The sequence below is a fragment of the Somniosus microcephalus genome, unplaced genomic scaffold (genome assembly GCF_052327205.1).
Source record: "Somniosus microcephalus isolate GS21.2 unplaced genomic scaffold, FLI_Smic_1.0 scaffold510, whole genome shotgun sequence".
NCBI lineage: Eukaryota > Metazoa > Chordata > Chondrichthyes > Squaliformes > Somniosidae > Somniosus > Somniosus microcephalus.
Window position 1 is genome coordinate 147,499 of NW_028225697.1, and position 8,719 is coordinate 156,217.

At 44.5% G+C, this 8,719-nt stretch overlaps 1 non-coding gene across 1 annotated transcript; it reads right to left on the reverse strand.

The window, feature by feature from the left end:
• Positions 1 to 346: 346 nt before the first annotated feature.
• On the reverse strand, positions 347 to 420 carry trnat-agu (transfer RNA threonine (anticodon AGU)). The gene has a single exon. It is a non-coding gene; the product is annotated as a tRNA-Thr (tRNA).
• Between the last annotated feature and the right edge of the window lie 8,299 nt (positions 421 to 8,719).

Consider the following 8,719-nt stretch of genomic DNA (forward strand, 5'->3'; position numbering starts at 1 on the left):
GTGGAAGGAAGAAGAATCTGTGCCATGACTCGGATTCGGACTGAGGTTGCTGCGGCCACAGCGCAGAATACTAAGCGCTATACGATAACGGCGACACATCAACAACTGGAGCTCTGCTCTGACCACCACAAAGTAACACATGGCACTGCTTAGAAAAGATGGATTATAGGTGAAGAGTTATAAATCAGCACCGCCAGAAATTAGGAAGGGGTGAAATTCGACCTAGGCCCCGCAGCGATTGGAGCGTTCATCCAGAATGGGAACTAGTGCAGCCAAAATTATATTTCAAAGAATTTTAGCCTTTTCACACGGGAAGAAGCTCACCTCTAGAGATTCATTTAAAAAATGGCCCCGCTGGGAATCAAACCCAGGATCCCCAGTTTACTAGACAGACGCTTTGACCAGCTAAGCCACGGGGCCGAATCCCAATACAATTTCTTGCCTCCACTCATTGATATCTATCAGCTACCAGTCGCTGTCTTCTGGACTCTCAGAACGTTGTTTATTTCTCCAGCTCTCTTTTCTATTCCGCCATGTGTTCCATTGCTGTCTGTATCTCCCGTTTATCTCAGTGTCAAACTGTGAGGTGATTCTGAATGATTACCCTTTGTTTGTGTCTTATATATGAAATAAATGAGGGGATCAGACAATTCTTCCTCTGACACTGGGGAACTAATGAGCCAACATTTATAACAAGATATTGTTTATTGTGATGCAGCAAATACAATATTCCATCTTGAAAGATTGAGGTTCAATTCTGTGCAAAAGTAACTTTGACCCCAACGTGTTTGCATTTGGCCGCCTTTTAATTTGACGTCACAAACGCCACCATTGCACCTCAAGGTGATTAATATCTAAGAATCAGAGAAGTCATGCAGTGAAAGTGTATTTCTAGAAAGGGTTGTGAGACTGTGGAATGCACTGGCCCAGCATAGCAGCAGGTTTAAAACAAGGTTTAAAAACTGGCTGTGTGTGGGAGGAAGGGGAGAGGGAGGCAAGACGACCACAGAAGATCTCAACAGAACATGCTGGAAAAACTCAGCAGGCCAGACAACATCCGTGGAGAGAGAAATAGAGTCAACGTTTCAGGTCGAAACACTTTGACAAGACTGAAAAAGCACAGGAAATGAAACAGATTAAAATCCCAGGCTGGGAGAGAACAAAAGAGAAGTGAAGAGACATTAGGAGATATTCAAAACGAGACGAGATGATGATAGGAGTAGTGGAGACAAAAGATGGCTCCAGATTAGGTGTGAAATGCGCTGGCAGAATGGGAGACAGCTGGCATGTGGGAGAGAAAAAAATGGCGGAGGGCAAAAACTAAAGGTGTGGATAAAAAATATAAGTGAAAATGTAATGGGGGCCGAGGTTATGATTTGAAATTTTTGAACTCTATGTTGAGTCTGGAAGGCTGTAAAGTGCCTAATCGGAAGATGAGGTGCTGTTCCTCGATATTACGCTGAGCATCCATGGAACAATGCAAGAGGCCGAGGACGGTGAGGTCTGAGTGGGAATGGAGCGGTGAATTACAATGACAGGCGACTGGAAGGTCGGGGTCATCCTTACAGACTGAATGGAGGTGTTCCGCACAGCAGTCACCCAATCTGCATTTGGTCTCCCCAATGTAGAGGAGGCCACATCGTGAGCAGTGAATACAGTATACTTGATTGCAAGAAGTACAAGTAAATCACTGTTTCACCTGGAATGGGTGTTTCGGGCCATGGACAGTGGGAAGGAGGGATGTGTAAGGGCAGGTTTTGCATCTCCTCCGCTTGCAAGGGAAGGTGCCGGGTGAAGGGCAAGGGGTTTTGGAGGTGATGGAGGAGTGGACTAGGATATCATGGAGGGAGTGGTTCCTAGGGAATGCTGAAAGGGGAGGTGAGGGGAAGATGTGTTTGGTGGTGGGATCATGTCGGAGGTGGCGGAAATGGTGGAGGATGATCCGTTGAATGTGGAGGCTAGTGGGGTGAAAGGTGAGGACAAGGGGAACCCTATCATGGTTCCGGGAGGGGGGAGCAGGGGTGAGGGCAGAAGTGCGGGAGATAGAATGGACACGGTCGAGGGCCATGTCAACCATGGTAGAGGGGATTCCTCGGTTGCGGAAAAGGAAGACATCTCGGAAATACTGGTGTGGAAGGCGGCATCATCGGATTGTATGCGGCGGAGATGGAGAAACTGGGAGAATGGAATAGAGTGCTTACAGGAGGTGGGGTGTGGAGGAAGTGTAGTCCATGTAGCTGTGGGAGTCAGTGGACTTGTAGTGAATTTTGGTCAATAACCTATCCCCAGAGATGGAGACCGAGAAGTCGAGGAAGGGGAGGGAAGATTCGGAGATGGACCATGTGAAGGTGAGGGAAGGGTGGAAATTGGAGGCAAAGTGAATGAAAATGTCTAGTTCAGGGCGAGATCAAGCAACGGCACCAATACAGTCATCAATGTACTGGAAAAAGAGGTGAGGGAGGGGACCCGAGTAGGACTGGAACAAAGACTGTTCTACATATCCCACGATAAGGCAGGCATAGCTAGGACCCATGCGGGTACCGATAGCAACACCTTTGATTTGGAGGAAATGAGTGGAGTCAATGGAGAAGTTGTTATCGTACATTGAAGATCACCTTGAAATCCACTGGCACCGAATCTGATTTAAATCCCCCCACTATATTTAAACACATTTAATGTCATACTCACATTTTGAAGCACTTGAGCGTATTTTTGAGATTTAACATAGAAACATAGAAGATAGGAGCAGGAGTAGGCCATTCTGCCCCTCGAGCCTGCTCCACCATTCTGTGCGATCATGGCTGATCATCCAAATTCAGTACCCGGTCCCTGCTTTCTCCCCATACCCCTTGATCCTTTTTGCCATAAGAATTATATCCAACTCCTTCTTGAATATATTTATTGAATTGGCCTCTACTGCCTTCTGTGGTAGAGAATTCCACAGGTTCACCAATCTCTGGGTGAAGAAATTCCTCCTCATTTCTGTCCTAAATGGCTTACCCCTTATCCTTTGACTGTGACCCCTGGTTCTGGACTCCCCGACCATCGGGAACATCCTTCCTGCATCTAGTCTGTCCAGTCGTGTCAGAATGTTACAAGTTTCAATGAGATCCCCTCTCATTCTTCTAAACTCCAGCGATTATAAGCTCAATCGACCCAATCTCTCCTCATATGTCATTCCTGCCATCCCAGGTATCAGCCTGGTGAATCTTCGCTGAACTCCTTCCATGGCAAGAACATCCTTCCTCAGACAAGGCGACTAAAACTGCACACATTACTCAAGATGTGGTCTCATCAAGGCCCTGTACAACTGCCGCAAGTCATTCTTGTTCCTGTACTCAAACCCTCCCGCTATGAAGGCCAACATACCATTTGCCTTCTTAACAGCCTGCTGCACCTGCATGCTTAACTTCAGCGACTGTTGCACAAGGACACCCAGGTCTCGTTGCACTTCCCCTTATCCCAATCTATTGCCATTTACATAAAAATCTGCCTTCCTGTTTTTGCCACCAAAGTGGATAACCTCGCATTTATCCACGATATATTGCATCGACCATGCTTCTGCCCAATCACCCAACCTATCCAAATCATCTGTAGTTTCTCGGCATCCTCCTCACAGCACACACGCACACCCAGCTTTGTGTCATCTGCAAATTTGGAGATATTACATCCAATTCCCTTGCCTAGATCAGTAATATATATTGTGAATAGCTGGGGTCCAAGCACTGATCCCTTCGGTTCCCCACTGCTTGCCACTCGGAAAAAGACCCGTTTATTCCAACTTTTTGCTTTCTGTCTGTCAACCAGTTCTCTATCCAAGTCAATACTTTGCCCCCAATCCCATGAGCCTTAAGTTTACATGCTAATCTCTTATACGGGACATTATTGAAAGCCTTCTGAAAGTCCAAATACACCACATCCTCTGGTTCTCCCTGATCTATTTTACAAGTTACATCCTCAAAGAATTCGAGTCGATTAGTCAAGCACGATTTACTTTTGTAAATCCATGTTGACTTTGTCTGATCCTGCCACTGTTTTCCAAGTGCTCTGCTATTACATCTTTTACATCTTTTATAATGGACTCTACCATTTTCGCCACTACTGATGTCAGGCTTACCGGTCTGTAATACCCCGTTTGCTCTCTACCACCTTTTTTAAATAGTGGGGTAACATTAGCTACCCTCCAATCCATGGGTAATGTTCCAGATTACATCAAATGTTGGAAGATGATCAGCAATGCATCTACTATTTCTAGGGCCACTTCCTTAAGTACCCTAGGATGTAGATTATCAGGCCCTAGTGATTTATCGGACTTCAATCCCATCAATTTCCCTAACACCATTTCCCTACAAATACTGATTTCTTTCTCTTCCTCCCTTTCATCAGACCCTATGTTCCCCAGCATCTCTGGGGGATTAATTGTGTCCTCCTTTGTGAAGACAGAACCAAAATATGTATTTAATTGGTGTGCCATTTCTTTGTTCCCCATTATAATTCCACTGACTCTGACTGCAAGGGGCCTACGCTTGACTTCACCAATCTTTTTCTCTTCACATATCTATAAAAGCTTTTACAGTCAGTTTTTATGTCCCTGATAGCTTACTTTCATATTCTATTTTCCCCTTCTTAATTAATCCATTTGTCGTCCTTTGTTGAATCCTAAACGGCTCCCAATCCTCAGTTTACTGCTTTTTCTGGCCAATTTATATGTCCTCTCCTTGGATCTTATGCTATCCCTAATTTCGCTTGTTTGCCACGGTTGAGTCACCTTTTTTGTTTTATTTTTATGCCAAACTGGGAGGAACAAATTCTGTCGTTCATCCATGCGGTCTTTGAATGTTTGCCATTGCATATCCACCATCAACCCTTTGAGTGACATTCCCCAATCAATCCTACCCAACTCGCACCTCAGACTATCATATTATGATCGCTCTGACACAAGGGGCCTTGTACAACAAGATTGCTAATTAATCCTTTCTCATTTCATAAACCCAGCCTAAAATGGCCTGATCTCTGGTTGGTTCCTCGACATATAGGTCCAGTAAACCATCCCCTAAACAATCCAGGAATTCCTCCTCCACAGTATTGTTACTAATTTGGTTAGCCCAATCTATATGTAGATTAAAGTCACCCATGATGACTGCTGTGCCCTTGTTGCACGCTTCTCTAATTTCCCTTAACGCTGTCTCTGATCTACAATATCTGCTTTATGTATGTGAAATTATCATTGCTGAGATTAAACAGTTTGGGCATGGTTAGTGGTTCTTAGCTCGAAGGGTGTGTTTCACGTTTTGGGACTTCACATCAATTAAAATGGAAGTTGTATCGGGTTCGAATCCCGGACGCGCCCCAATATTTTAATAGAAGCACTTTCCTCGGGCAGGAGACATTCAACAAGTCTTCAAATAATAACTACCAGAAAAATCAGCGTGTGTTCAGTACATCGCAAGAAAACGGCAATTTTATTATTTAAAGCAGTAATTCTGTCCCAGAAGTGCCGAAACTGTGAGGTAAATATGTTTCCAGAAGCCTGCTCCACATTTTCCACATTGTCAATCTGGGAGCACGGGCAGGACATGCGTGCAGTAAAGGGCCTTTATTAAAGGTTGTTTCTACCGTTTGGAAACAGAAATAATGAAATAAAAGGGATTTTTGGATGAGTCCTTTTGGATAATGATGTTAGTTCGAGGTTGGTGAGAGGTTAAAGTCTCAGGACTGTTAATGCAGTTGGAAGATACGTAGACTGAAAATGTTACAGTCCCCAAGTTAGACGATGTTTTCTCTCCCTGATTGGTAAACTTCTCCCAATTTCTCAACCGAATATTTCACCCAGCTCTAATGGAAAGAAGCTGGAATCGAGTGCGCCTTCCTCCTTCCTCCTTTCCTTCCCTCCTTGCTTCATTCCCTTCCTCCTTGTTCGTGTTTTCCTGCCTCATTGGACAATGAGCCTGACTTTGATTTTAACTCTGTGATCGACATCTTATCAGTTCCAGTCCTAACCTCGTCTTTTTCCAGATTTATTCAAATCTATTTGATGGAAACTCTACAACATTTAGTAAAACCGTCCATTAATGCCTGTGAGATAAAACATGCGTTTTAATGGTGAAGGAAATATTAGAGGACCAGAACAACTCCTGCAGCAATCGAAATAGAGTCAGTGCCCAGCTCTGCTGTTTGGGGCAATCCTCGACTCCTCGTGTTTCATTTTCACTTCGATGCGACTAGCTGAGAGTGAACTCCAATCTACACGGGCTTTACACAGGTTAACAGGCATAAAACAAAGAGCAGGGATAAACGGGTCTTTTTGAGGATGGCAGGCTTTGACTGGTGGGTTACCGCAAGGATCGGTGCTTGGGCCCCACCTATTCACAATCTATATCAATGATTTGGATGAGGGGACTAAATGTAACATTTCCAAATTTGCTGATGATACAAAGTTAAGTGACAGGGTCGGTTGTGAGAAGGACGTGAGGAGGCTTCAAGGGGATCTCGACAGGCACAGTGAGTGGGCTAGAACATGGCAGATGGAAGATAATGTGGATACATGTGAAGGTATCCACGTTGTTAGTAAAAACAGAAAGGCAGAGTACTTCCTAAATGGTGAACAATTGGGGAATGCAGATGATCAAAGGGACCTGGGTGTCCTTGTATATCAGTCACTAAAAGTGAATGTGCAGGTGCAGCAAGTCATTAGGAAGGCAATTGGTATGCAAGCCTCCATGACAAGAAGATTTGGGTACAGGAGTGAAGAAGTCTTACTCCAAATATATAGGGCATTGGTGAGGCCACACCTGGAGTACTGTGTACAATTTTGATCTCCTTTCCTATGGAAGCATATACTTGCCATAGAGGGGCTGCATCGAAGATTCATGAGATTGATTCCTCAGATGGCGGGACCATCCTATGAGAAGAGATTGAGTAAACTAGGCCTATATTCTCTTGAATTCAGAAAAATGAGAGGGGCTCTCATTGAAGCAACAATATTATTATAGGGTGGATGCTGGGAGAATGTTCCCCAAGGCTGGGGAGTCTCGAACCAGGGGCCACAGTCTCAGTATAAAGTGTAGGCCATTTAGGAATGAGATGAGAAGACATTTCTTCACACAGAGGGTGGTGAATTTTTGGAATTCTCTATCCCAGAGGCCTGTGGAGGTTCTCTCATTGGGTATATTCAAAACAGAAGTCGATAGTTTTCTGACTAGTAAGGGCATCAAGGGATATACCGATAGGGCCGGTGAATGGAGTTGAGGCAGAAATCAGCCATGAACTCATTGAATGGCAGGCTGGGCTCGAAGGGCCGAATGGCCTACTCCTGTTCCTATTTCTTATCTTCTTATGTTCTTACACCGCTTGAAAGATTAACAGAAAAAGCAAATGATGAGGGAGCTGGAAGAAAGGGTTAAATTTATCCTTTGGAAATGAAATTAATTTCAAACGTTTATCGATCATAGACCAGTGCAGCTATCTGATTCGCAGCAAGTCAGTACATTTTATTTCTGTTAATCTTTATCCCTGCTCCCGCTCTTCATAAAGAGCACAGCATCCCGTGCCACGAGCATTCAAAAACATTTCAATTATGGCCAACCTCCTGTAATCGCTGCTTTCACCCACTAGCGCTCTTTCCAGCTACCCTCTATTTATTTCAATCACACACTTCAAAAGACTTGTTAAGATTAAGACGGAACACTTCCAACCTAACTGCACCATAACAGCAGGCCAATGGCTCACATTTAAACCCTCGTTGGCAGCTAGGTAGCGCTGCCCGTCGCTTACGCACTACAAAAGTTTTGGTAAAAGCGCCAGCCAGCATCAAAACAAAACCCAGTTCTGCAGTTAACAAGATATCGCAAGATTCTCAAAGGAAATTTCGTGAACAATCAGGCCGCTGTCCTTCTGAAGTCCAGTCCTGCTTTCGCAGTGCTTATCTGTCAAGCGGTCACACAGATCTAAATGGAGCGACTGGCTGTACATTGGTGCGAATGGGATATGTGCCCCCATGAACCACGGTGGTAGCAGAGAGAACTTAACCACGCAAGCACATGAAAGTGAATGTTAGATTAAGGTAATACCACAGGCAAGTGACAAAGAAATGGAAAGAGACAAGTAAAGAATGGCTACTGATTGTGGAAGAAGAAAAAACTGGGAGAAGAGGCGGGTTTGAATTATGGAGCATCAAGCTCAGGCGCGGGTTTAAAAGGAGTAAATAGGTTTTCGCCGCCAACAAAACATCATTTTTCACGTCGTAAAGATTGATTTTTCAGTCTGTTCCATTAGCAGGTGCCGCAGAGGACAGAAGATGCAAAGCGAGCTGTGACGTGATTTAAGTTTGAACCGAGGTTACTGCGGCCACAATGCAGGGCACTAACCATGATGTGATCACAGCGCCACACGTCAGCTTCGCGTATTTTTTCTGACCACAGCATAGTTGTGCACGGCACGGATAATTTTGCTGTTAAATATGAATAAAACGCGACGTATGTTTGCAGCTGTTGATGTTCCTGTCCTGTTATTTTCATAGGAACATAGAAACAGGAGGAGGCCATTCAGGCCCTCAAGCCTGCTCCGCTATTCAATTAGATCATGCCAGGTCTGTATCTGAACTCCATCTACCTGCGATGATTCCATAAACCTTCACATCCTCGCCGAACACAAACCTATCGATTTCATTTTGAAATTGTCAATTGATCCCCAGCCTGAACAGCTGTTTCAGGAAGAGAGT